General features: G+C 41.5%; 1 pseudogene; it reads left to right on the top strand.

Moving 5' to 3' along the window:
• Positions 1-236: 236 nt before the first annotated feature.
• LOC119044078 (uncharacterized) lies at positions 237-333 on the top strand (annotated as a pseudogene).
• The last annotated feature ends 11,578 nt before the right edge of the window (positions 334-11,911 follow it).

Below are 11,911 nucleotides of genomic sequence, written 5' to 3'. Positions count from 1 at the left end.
GAAATTCAAAGACAAAATTATTTAAAATTTCAACAACAGGGCAATAAACTGGGCACGGGCCCTTCTGAGTGAGGGGTATTTCCATGAAACCAGTCCTTCATGTTCATTTTACTTCAGTTAAGAATTCGTTAAAAGCAAAGTGAACAATTATATATCCTTTGCTGGCTTCCTCACTGTTGATAAAAAATCAAAATTCCTTAGGCTAAAATAGAGTTTTAAAAATTGTGGTCTCTAGCTTGCTTTGGCAGCACATATACTAAAATTGGAATGCTACAGAGAAGATTAGCATGGCACAAGGTTGACATGCAAATTTGTGATGCATTCCTTATTTATAAATAAATAAATAATTTTGGTCTCAATTCTGCATTTCTTATCTCTCTTTCTATCCCTTCCTACATACAGCCTAATTCATCCCCACTACTGACCCATCTCAAAACCTTCAAGTCATTTTTCACCCTTTTCTCAACTCCTCATAGCAGGTTTGGTTGCCTTAATTTCCCATAGAAATTGATCACTATGATCTAAGTAAGCCCCGTGGTACCTGGGCTCCTACAATAAACACCTAATCTAACAAACCAGCAGAATGCTATGAGCAAATGAATGCCAATGCCAAACAGCCTTGGGTTGAGGGTATAGGAAGCTTCTGTTGATTTCCACAGTTATTCTCCAAATAGCAGTCAGTGTACTCTTTAGAAAATGTTAATCACTGCTGCTCAATTTCCATAATGGTTTTCCATTTGATGAAGGATTAAAATCCAGACCATGAAGTCCTGCCCATTTACCTCTCTATTTTCATTTCTCTCCCCTGCTCACTCATTTCACCCCAGGTTTCCTCAACCCTCTTAGAACTGATTCCCGGCCTTTGAATTTGCTAATTTCTCCATCTAGAATGCACTTCTGCGCGTGGCTATTTCCTTCTCATTAGGACTCACACCAAAAGTCACCTTGTTGGAGAAACCTTTGCTGAACACAAAATATAAAGTAGCTCTCTCCCACCAGTTCTGGTCATAGTATCAAATGTTTTCTCCTCCTAGCCTTTACTTCGTCCTACAATGATTTGGTTGATTTATTTGTCTGTTAATTTAATGTCTGGGTCTTCTCTGTAGAATGTGAGTTCCAGCCTGTCTTATTCATGGGCCAAGAACAATCCCAGGGCCAAGAACGTCTAGCACATTACGCGGGCTTAAAAACGTAAAATCTCATCACTTGCTTTTGGAGGGATGATTGAAGACTCTCCTTTATTCTCCTGGTTGCTTTTGGCTTCGTTATTTGTTTATTTTTCCCACTGACACCCCTCCTCCAGTTAGCAGACTTTCGTTTGGGTGGGAGGATATTGAGATGCATGCGGGACAAGAAACTAGGGCTGAGGGCTTAGGGCTGGGCTGGAGGGTGGGAAATGGGGAGGAGATGTGCACATTCTGGAAGGAAAATGTTCTGGGAAAGAGACAAAGGCATGTTGAAAGGGAGTTTTGAAGCCTTCTGTTGTCTGAGGTGCCATCTAAGCCTCTCTCCCTTCTTTTCTGAAAACTGTCAGTGAAGTTTCCATGACTTATGAAGCATGTAGGTTTTGGGGGAGGGGAGGACTATTCTACCAGGTGCTGATGGGTTTTCATATATAAGGCAAGTGTAGGCAGCCTTACAGCCTGGTCTCCTCCAGGTTACACCTATCTTTCAACCTGCACTGCTAAATTTGGTTAAAAAAAGTATATGTATTTTATGTATAAAATATACATTATATACATAATGAAATATATATATTTTATGCCTATTCCTTTTGTTTGTAATATTGTTGCCAGAGATCCCTCCTTAGATAGCCTAGCATAGAAAATAGTTTGTGGGTGAGAGTAAGGTTACTGGAGTCTGACTTCCTTCAAAGCCTTGCTCTGCTCCTGCCTAGCTTTGGCAGGTTGTCTAGCTTCTCTGAAAAATGGATACACTGCTACTACTATTCTCATTGCTTGCTATGATGGTTAACTAAGAGAAGGCATTTGTACAGTGACTGGCATAACCACACGGGACCTTATTTTCTTTAATCTGGCCTTTTATTTTGATTTTTTTCCCTTTGGCTCAGACTGACCTCAGTAGTCTTCTGACTCACTCACCTCTCTCTCTCTCCCTTGCTTAATTATTAAGCCCTCAGAACAGTGAAGTTCTGGTCAGACTCCAGTAAATTAGAAACAAAGTTTTTGATCTATTGGCTATTGGGGCAGTTTTCAATCAAACTAAACATAATAGCTTGGCCTCAGTTGTGATTTAGCTCTGGACTCAGGAAAATGGAAAGATTCCCCAGAACGAATCCTTGTGAAGTTGGACAAAACAACTCCACATCTGACATCAGGACCAGATGCAATGATCAATTACTTTCTACCCTAGCTCCAGACAATCAGTAGATACAACAGCCCTAACTCTATTTGTCACCATGATTTTTTCCCCTGTATAACCCATCCCCTATAATTCATCAGGGAGCCAGGTCTTTGAGCATTAGCTCATGGTGCCATGTCCTTAATAAATCCTTACTTTCTTGGCTGTAAACTCCTGCTCGTCTCTTATTGGCCTTTAATGCACATGGGCAAATGGACCCCTTCAATCTAATAACAGCATTTGTGTTAATGAATAGCATGTGGGGTCCTGCTGCCTGCCTCCACCCTCTAGGCAAAATTCTGGAGGCAGAGGTTTGGTGATAAAGGACAGTTGTGTGGCTTTATTCAAAAGCCACACAACTTTGGAATAACATCTTTCTACAAGCATTAGTCACTTAAGCCTATCAATTAAGGATAAATTCTTTAACACCTGAGTTCTCCTATCATTTCCCTTGTTATTTTTTAATCATCTTATTTCTATAGGGTTAGCTGAGAAACTAAAACAACATAAGATACAAAAGCTACACAATTTTGGAAGCATGGCGTGCTTCTGCCTCAGAGCTCCTCCTCTCTAGAACACCCAAAGAAGCATAACCCTGCCACCCTCTGCCAGGCCAGCCTGATCCTAGACTAGACCTGGAGTTCCTTCACATACAAAATACTGACTGTTGGGAAATGCCAGAAGCTGCAATACAATAATCCAGTCATTCTCTAGGATAGGGCAGTCATACTCATTTTCACTGGGGGCCACATTAGCCTCGTGGTTGCCTTCAAAGGGCCAAATGTAATTTTACGACTGTATAAATGTAACTTCTTAACAGTTAAGGAGTTGCAATTACATTCAGCCCTTTGAAGGCAACTGCAAGGCTGATGTGGCTCCTGGTGAAAATGAGTTTGACCCTCCTGTAGGAAGGGAGCCCAAGACCAAGAGAGCCAGTGATCAAGAGCCTGAGAGCCCTTCTTTTATTTCAAATCTTCTGGCCCATAATTCCGTGTTTTCTGGAGGCATTCAGCTTCTCAGCCAATCCCATCCTAGACTGTTTCTCATTGCCTGAAGAACCTCCTTGTATGGCCCCTCTCTATTCCTCCCCAGTGATCTGATCAGATCTCTCTGTATCTTATGTACCCAACAAATGTTAGTTTTGGTTCTCCCCACTGGAGGGGGCAAACACAGTGAGGACAGATTAGCTGTGGTGGGATGACATCTTTCATAATTTCAAATCCGATGGCCCTACAAATTGATTTGTGCAGCCAATTTCACCAAGTACTTGTGGGTAATATAGGTTTTTAACATTCAGACTTGAAATAATTGTGTTCTCTTTTATAGCAACCCCTTTAAAAGGACCAGTATCCTATTGTCATTTGTTTGAGTTCATTCCCTTTCCACTCTCCTCTTTCTAAGAGTGACGTAGAACATCTGACAAACCCAGCATCAGACAAAATCTCAATTGAATGAATATAATTTTGTATTGAACATATATAACTGATGGAAAAACAGGGTTGGAAATAAAATCTTTAGGCGTTATTACTTCACTTTTTTTTTTCTACCCAGGAAACTCATTATTGTTCACTGCCTGCTATGTGAGATCTTCCTTAAGTGTCTTAATTCCTCTAAGGCTCCATCACTGCAGAGAGATGTCTACTCAGTATTTACAGTACCCTCTGTAGTTCGTATGTGGCGCATGCTCAACAAGGGGCGGAGCTGAATGTCAAGGTGTTGGTTAATGTAAGAACCTCCAAAGCTGTAGGACAATTGTATGAGTTTATTTGAGTGAAACAGGACACAACTGGAAGCAAGATCACAACTGGAAGCAAGACTGAGAGAATCCTCTGAAGAATGAAAGCTTTGGAATTTAGAATTAAGGAGAAATAATAAGGAGGATTACATGAAAGTGGGAGAAAGCAAGGCACAGGATAGTTAACCAGATCGCTTGTTCCTTTGAGGGTGGTTGTGCCTCAAGGATATCTCAAAACAGGATCACTCTGGCATTTCACAGGTACATTAATCTAGATACACAAGAACAATGGACAGGGCTTGCTTAAGGAAAAAATAAACCTTTTTATAGGCCTGAGGCATGACTACCCACTATGGCCTACCCAGTTAGGTGCATATACAATCAGCTCATACTGTGAGGCTATTTTCTCAGTCAGAATTATTACAATACCATTTTTGGGTTGACATGTTCACCTAATCCTTCATTGTATTATCATTTCAGGATCTTGCACAGTCTTCAGAAAAATTCCTGATTTTATTTGGTTCTATAAAAAGGAAAGTCTATTAGTGAAAGACCCCATGCCTAGTTCACAGACATCTGCCTGAGGTCTTCCAATGAATGGAAAAAGCAGTTCACTGTCCTCCCACTGAAGGAGCAGAAGGGTTGCCTCTGAGAGTCTAAAGTGGCTCAGTCTGTGTAGAGTCCCAGGGAGCTCTCTCATGCCTCACAACTTCAGAGCTGGTTTGTCTTCCTGCAGCATCTCTCTAGAGAGAGCTTCAGGGTCTTGCATTTTGCTCTGCCTTATCTACCCATTGTCCATCCACTCACTCTTTTTTGTTGTTGTTTTTTAAAATTATTTTATTGTTGTTCAGTTACAGTTGTCTGCATTCCCCTCCACACCATTCCCCCCATACCCAGCCAAACCCTGCTCCCTCCCTTACTTCTACCCTCCCGCTTGCGTTTGTCCGTGTGTCCTTTATAGTAGTTCCTGAAAACCCTTCCCCCCACTATCCCCTCCCACCTCCCCTCTGGTTTTGTCAGATTGTTCTTAATTTCAGTGTCTCTGGTTATATTTTGCTTGCTTTTTTTCTTTTGTTGATTATCAAGTGCTGGAAGCAACCTAAGTGCCCATCAATAAATGACTGGATCAAAAAACTATGGTACATTTACACAATGGAATTCTATGCAGCAGGGATAAATAGGAGCTCCTACCCTTTGCAACAGCATGGATGGAACTGGAGAGCATTATGCTGAGTGAAATAAGCTAGGCAGTGAGGGACTATAGGGAACCACTCTGCCTGGTTTCAGGAGTTGTAACTGCCCCCCATGGCTAAGACTGAGTGAGCAATCTCCAGAGTGCAAGCCACTAAGGACACAAAGCTTGTCTCTGGTAGCAAATTCTGCCTCTGCTTCATCCCCCTGCCCCCAATGCATGGTCAGTTAGTCAGAGACAGGTATGACCCCTCAGAGGAGGGGCAACCTGAGCCAGACACGATCACTTGGGAAACCATCATGGAAGGACTTGGGGGGCTGCAACAAAGAGGGAATGATGGACCCTCGCCCCCTGGCTATTCTGACATAGCCTGAGTCCCCGAGTCCAAGTGGGACCCTCCCCACTTCTCTGGGAGAAGTGCTTCCTGACTCTAATCCACTTAAGCCTGAAACCTGTGACGGAGGAGGTGGTGCAGCCTCTTGACGGCTAGAGCGAGATCCAGGGAGACTGAGCTTAAGAAAGAGTTCCTAAAAGTCCTGTGAAGCCCGCTTTGCTAAGAGTGCTTTCATTCATATGTTAAGGGTCTGAGCAGGAAATGAGTATGTCTCCCAAAGTTGCTGCAACCCCCTTTCCTGATAGACACTGACTCAGACTAAGCCCTCAGATTTCTTTGAATGTTATCTATTGTTTGATCTTTGCCGCTTGTATTCCTGTGTATTACAACCTAATAAAAGCCATTGAGGAAGGGGCTCCTGGCCCTTCTCCTCTAAGAGATTGGCCACCTCTCCTCCCCAAGCAGATCATGTCTTGGTAGTGTTACTTTCATCCATGGTGGACGGGAGACTTACTGGCAAAGTTGCCCACACAGGGGACAAATACCATATGATCTCGCTCTTTTTTACTGAGTGCCTCCTGTGTGCAGGGCTCTCTTCTAGATGCCTCAGACAGAGCAGTGAATAAGATGCCATTTCAGTGTGGGGTGTGGTGGTAAAGACAAATGGTGACAAGATACATATAAGTCAACAATATTTCAAAAGGGCTTAGGTTTCATGAAAACTTTAGAGAAGATTTTTAAGGAGCTTTCAATATCAAACTAGCTTGATCAAGAAAAGAAATATATTCATTTGGCTGGGAGGACTATGGGAAGTTCTCACAGGACTGAAGGAAGAGATGCACCCACAGAGGCCTCAAGCACTCGAACTCTGCTAGGAATTTCACCATCTGTCTCTTATTTCCACTTGTTTTGTCTTCCCTGCATTCTGAAAATAGGCTTTGATCCATGGTATGAAATACAGACACTGAATGATATATGAACCTAAGAGGTACACTGAAGACCCCAGATGAGCACCTCCTCATTTTAGAAATCTCACTTAGCAGAGAACTTCTTTCTCCCAGTGTCTTTATAGCAAAACCAGGAAAGACTCCTGATCACCTTCCCTTCGGGGGTATGTCCATGTCTAAGTGAATCACTGTGTTAAGGGAAATGGACTCTGAAACTGGTCAGGGCCAGAAAATATGCTGAACCCAGTGACTGTGAGGTGGAATCTGCTAACAGAAGGCAGTGCTCACAATAACTATTGAGTAAGCAAAACGAGATTTCATAGTCTCTGGAAGCAGTGATTTTCAACCTTTTTCATCTTGGGGCACACATAAATTAATGACTAAAATTCAGCAGCAGACCAAAAAATATACTTTTTACCAATCTGACAAAAATAGGTATAATTTTGATTAATTCACACTAGGCAACTATTGTTGTGGCTGTTGTCATTTTCTTTTTAATTTGGCAATCTAATGAAAAACAAGTCAGTGACCCTGGCTAATCAGGTATTACTTGTTTACAAATTCTTGCAGTGTGGTGATTGCTGGGGGAGGGAGAAGTAAAGGGACTAAATGGTAATGGAAACAGTACAATAAAGATTAAATAAAAATTAAACAAAATAAAAAGTCTTGCAGCACACCAGTGTGCTGATGTACACCAGATGGAATCTGCTGATCTAGAGTCGTCATTGCTGGGTCACAAAAAATCTAGCAACCAGGGTACTAATGGAACAGGCAACCAAACAGTATCTTATCAATAACCTTTTAAAATTCTTGGAATTCCCAGAATCACCTTAAGGATAAAGCATAAACCCCACTTTGGAGTGGATTAGCAGGTTATGTAGATAGATGTAAGGGACCAGGAGAAAGGAGACAGCTCTCTCACAGCTAGAAAGCCTTGTAATTAGATCCTGGTTGTGAGATGTACTCTGTGACCTGTGCCAGTTACATCTTGGGACCTGAGCCTCTCATTTATGAAGAATTTTGGCATGGGTTAAATACTGTAAGTTAAAAAGATCATGAAAATGTGATATATTAACACTTTTACCTTTCGTCCTTAAATTAACAACTTTCTGAGGCATAGACTTCTGATGTCTCCTAGGATCATGGGACTGCGACTGCCCAGGATTAGTTCAGGTGCTGAGGGTAGGTCTGGACTCCAAACTCTACCCCCGTGGGAGCCTTGGCATCCAGAGTGTAATATAAAAGTGAGATTTCCCATTGCAAGCAGGAAAGGGAAAAATTAGCAGAGCGCTGAGACTACCAAAATCAGAGTGGGGACAGATGCCTTGAACCCTAGGTTTCCAGAGATCTCTGGTAAGTGCCAAGGAAACTCTCACAATGGGTTTTACATCCATTGTCTCCATTTTTGTTGGTAGGGCTTGGTGCTCTGTCGACTTAACAGTTGCCATTACTGTATGTTACAATGTTTCTGACTATTACTTCTCTATTACATGATCCAGTCTCCAAGAATTAAAAAAATAACTACCGTTTATTCATTTATTAATATAAATTTATTCTAAAATTAATATTAAATTAACCAAACACTGCTAATAAATATAAACTTAACAAATATTATTAATAGTTGGTTTATTGGTAAAAGTAAATGAGAAATATTATACATAGACTGGAACTAGCATGCCTAGGTTTAACAGCCAGTTTAAACAGCTGCGTGACCCCTAGGCACGCTATTTATCGTTTTTCTCTGTAAAATGGGAATTATCATAACATCTAGCTCATGGGGTTATTTTGAGAGAAAGGAGTTTGATGATATGTGGAAAGCCCTCACTGAGTACTAGCTATTATTAAGGCCACACTTACCATGTGGCAGGTGCTGTGCTGTATTTACATCTAACTTGTTCCTCACAACAGCTCATGGTACTGTTATTACTCTCCCCATTTCATAGGTGACACATTTGAAAGGTGAAACTCTCTACCCAAGGTGACCCATCTAGGATACGTGGAGCCAGGTTGAAACCCTTGATCATCTGATTTCAGAGCTGGTGATTTCAATGATGTCTTACCATGTCCCTGGCCTGCCTGTGGAGTCCCTGACCCCAAGGCTCGGCACCCAGCTCTCCCAGCATTTTCTGGTTTGATTGCCGTCTTGCCACAAGCCTGCAGATTTAACTTACGTAGTGTTTTCACAATACACCGCTGAATGCAGAGATTGTGTTAAACCATTTGTTTTCTCTCCTTGTCACTTAAGGTCAGGACTGGGAACAGCATGTTAAATATATATTATTCACAGCCTTTTTCCATTCACTGAACTTTCCGATTAGTGTCCACTTAAATGGGTGCTTGGGAGGATTTTTTACAAGTCATGGTGTCCTGTTGCACTGTGGTAATTATGAAGGCTACAGTGACAGAAAAGACCTAAGATATTTCTTTTTCCTCCTCATGTTGCTTAGCAAAAACTGGCTGTGAAAAATAACCCTTAAATTAAGAATTCCCTGACATAAAAGGACACGAAGCCTTTTTATCCCTTTTTGCCATTTTGTTGTTAAAAGTACTTCTGATTTAAATGTTCCATTTCCTTGAGTTTTATTTTTAAGATTATAGTTGTATTTGGTGCCCTCAGGGTAATGTTTTATTGATTAGCAAATGTCTCTGGCACATTTCTGCTCTCTGCCTACTTACATATAGAACAAAATAGTGTGAGTTTTCTATCTTTCATTCTAAATGTCATTTGCTCTGAGCTATTTTCTTGTACTCAGTTGTTTTCTTTTTCTTTTGTTTATATTATTTTGCATACATTTTCACTTTTTACAAAATTGGTTATAATATGCATTCATGCTTTGTTCTGAGGGTAAATTTGAACATTGGGACCGATATTTTATTTTGTGACAGAAAGATTAGGGTATTTTTTCCTCCTTTTTATTCTCCTTCAAAAAAAAAAAAAGAAGAAGAAATGCCCCAGCCCATAAATAATTTAAGTCCTTGAATTCCAAAGCTCATAGTTGAGTATTTCAGGGTACAGCATCTTTATTTTATGTTTCCTTCCCTGGGGCAGGAGAGGTACCAGGTATTATAATGTGAACTCAATCAGTCATGTCTCTTCCTGGGACTGCATGGTGATGAGTGTCTTACCTCTAAGAGGATTTAATTCAGGGACTGGAAGAGAATTCAAGGCAGGCCTTAGTCAATCTCCATTGTCAGTCTAGGAGCACTGGCTTGAGCTTCCCTAGTGCTAAACCAAGAGGGTGGGTTTTCCTGTGAGAATTCAGTTGTGTTTAGAGTCTTTTTGAGGAGCTCCAGGTTATGATCAGGGGTTAGAAGAGGTTTTCTGAAGCCCTGGCTGGTGTAGCTCAGTGGATTGAGCACGGGCCTGCGAACCAAAAGATCGTGGTTCAATTCCCCATCAGAGCACATGCCTGGGTTGCAGGCCAGTTCCCAGCAGGGACCAGTTCCCAGCAGGGGATGCACCAGAAGTAACCATACACTGATATTTCTCCCCTTCTCTCCTTCCCTTCCCTTCTAAAGATAAATAAATAAATAAAATTTTTAAAAAGCTTTTCTGTCTAGTTCCCTCCAAGCTTTAGTAACAGCTCAGTTGTAGGGGCCGGTGGAAGAGGTGTTTCTAACTGTGCTTTGGTTCTGGTCTCTGGCTCAATTTTATTCACATCTACTGTGGAATTTCTGGCTATCTCAATAAAAAATATCATATGTACATTAAAGAAAAGTGATTATTTTGCTTATCAGGAGTTCCAAAAGTATTGGTAGCAGAAGATAATTTGTGCCGAACTGTATCCCTTCCCATTTTAAGGGCGTCCTAGGATGTGTTGAGTCGCTAGTACAATATAGCTATTCGCCTTTTAGAAATGGGTCGAGCTTCTTTGTAGGTTGTTGTTCAGAATTCAGGATCATCATAATCCATAGAAACATGATTTAAAATGCTTAGATCATTTCTAGGCTAGCCCACTAACATCTATTTAACTCACAATGCAGTTGTAGTATGGTGTAATAGCACTGATGGAGTCAGCAACCATTTACATTGAATGTATTTGGAGCTTCCGTTCCTTCCGTTGCAGCTTTGGTTTTAGGATCTAATATTTTTTTCTCCACCCCCCTCAGCTTTACCACATCCCCAGCTTTCTACCTCATGCCTTGGAACTCCTACATTCAGTCTTGGCTCTGGTCTTTCTCAGTCCCTTTCAGACGTGCACTGTGCCATCTCTTCATCAGGTCAGTGCTCTACCTGAAATGCTCCTCTATCCATTCTTTTCATGACTGACTCCTATTTGTCCTTCAGTATAAGTGTAACCTCTGCGAAACCTCCATGGTTCCTCCTTCTCCTGCTTCAAGTTCATCTTAGGCTTACCCGCTTTAAAACTGCCAGGACCTCATTAAGTATAATTAGCCCAAAGGAGAGAGAATGGCCAGTCCAATTTCCATACTCACATGGAAAGACAAACACTGTTTCCATTGGCCCCTGCTGTTTCTTGTTGGCCCTGATGAACACTGGCCATATGGAGAGGTCAGAAGGTGCTTGTTCAATCTCCTGAAAATGATGGTGAGATTCCTTCAGGGATTTTCATTATCTTCGAGTGAGAATGACATCACAGACATCGGTACAATTCTCAATGACACCTGCCCCACTTTTGGTTCTCAGGGTTTCAGATCTTAGTGCTCTGTGTTTCAATTCTCACGGTAGCTTCCTCCTAGGAAATAGGAGTCCTCAGCAACACTGGATCATGACTGATTCTGTCCTGCCCCTCTCAGGTTCAGGTGACTGTCTTCCTTCTTTCCCAGGGATTCAGATCTAGCAGCTGAGGAGTATATTGGTTTCTCAGGACTGCTGTAAAAGATCGGCACAAACTGGGTGGTTTAAAACAAAATAAATTTATTCTTTTACAGCAGTGGAGGCTAGAAGTCTGAAATCAAGGTGTCCACAGGGCTGTCCTACCTTAAAGCTTTAGGGAAGAATGCTTTCTTGACTCTCTGGTGGCTTCTGATAGTTCCTGGCAATCCCGGGCATGCTTTGGCTTGCAGATGCATCACTCCAACATCTGCCTGCTTCATCTTCTTTCTTCCCTGTGTGTCTAGGTCTCTGTGTCTAAACTTATCAAGACACTAGTCATATTGGATTTAGGGCCTTTCCCAATTCATTATGGCCTCACCTTAATTTGATTATATATGCAAAGATCTTGTTTCTGAATAAAATCACCTTCATAGATTCCTGATAAGTATAAATTTGGGGGGGGGCACTATTCAACCCAGTACAAGCAGTTTCCTCTTAAATCCTCAGACTCCAAATGATCTTATCATACCTCTTTTCCCCACAAAATGGGTATAGCTTCCCACAC

Source organism: Artibeus jamaicensis, unplaced genomic scaffold (genome assembly GCF_021234435.1).
Source record: "Artibeus jamaicensis isolate MK-2021 breed Jamaican fruit bat unplaced genomic scaffold, CSHL_Jam_final contig_1284, whole genome shotgun sequence".
NCBI lineage: Eukaryota > Metazoa > Chordata > Mammalia > Chiroptera > Phyllostomidae > Artibeus > Artibeus jamaicensis.
The sequence above is the reverse complement of the archived record's forward strand: the minus strand, read 5'-3'. Positions and strand labels throughout refer to the sequence as shown.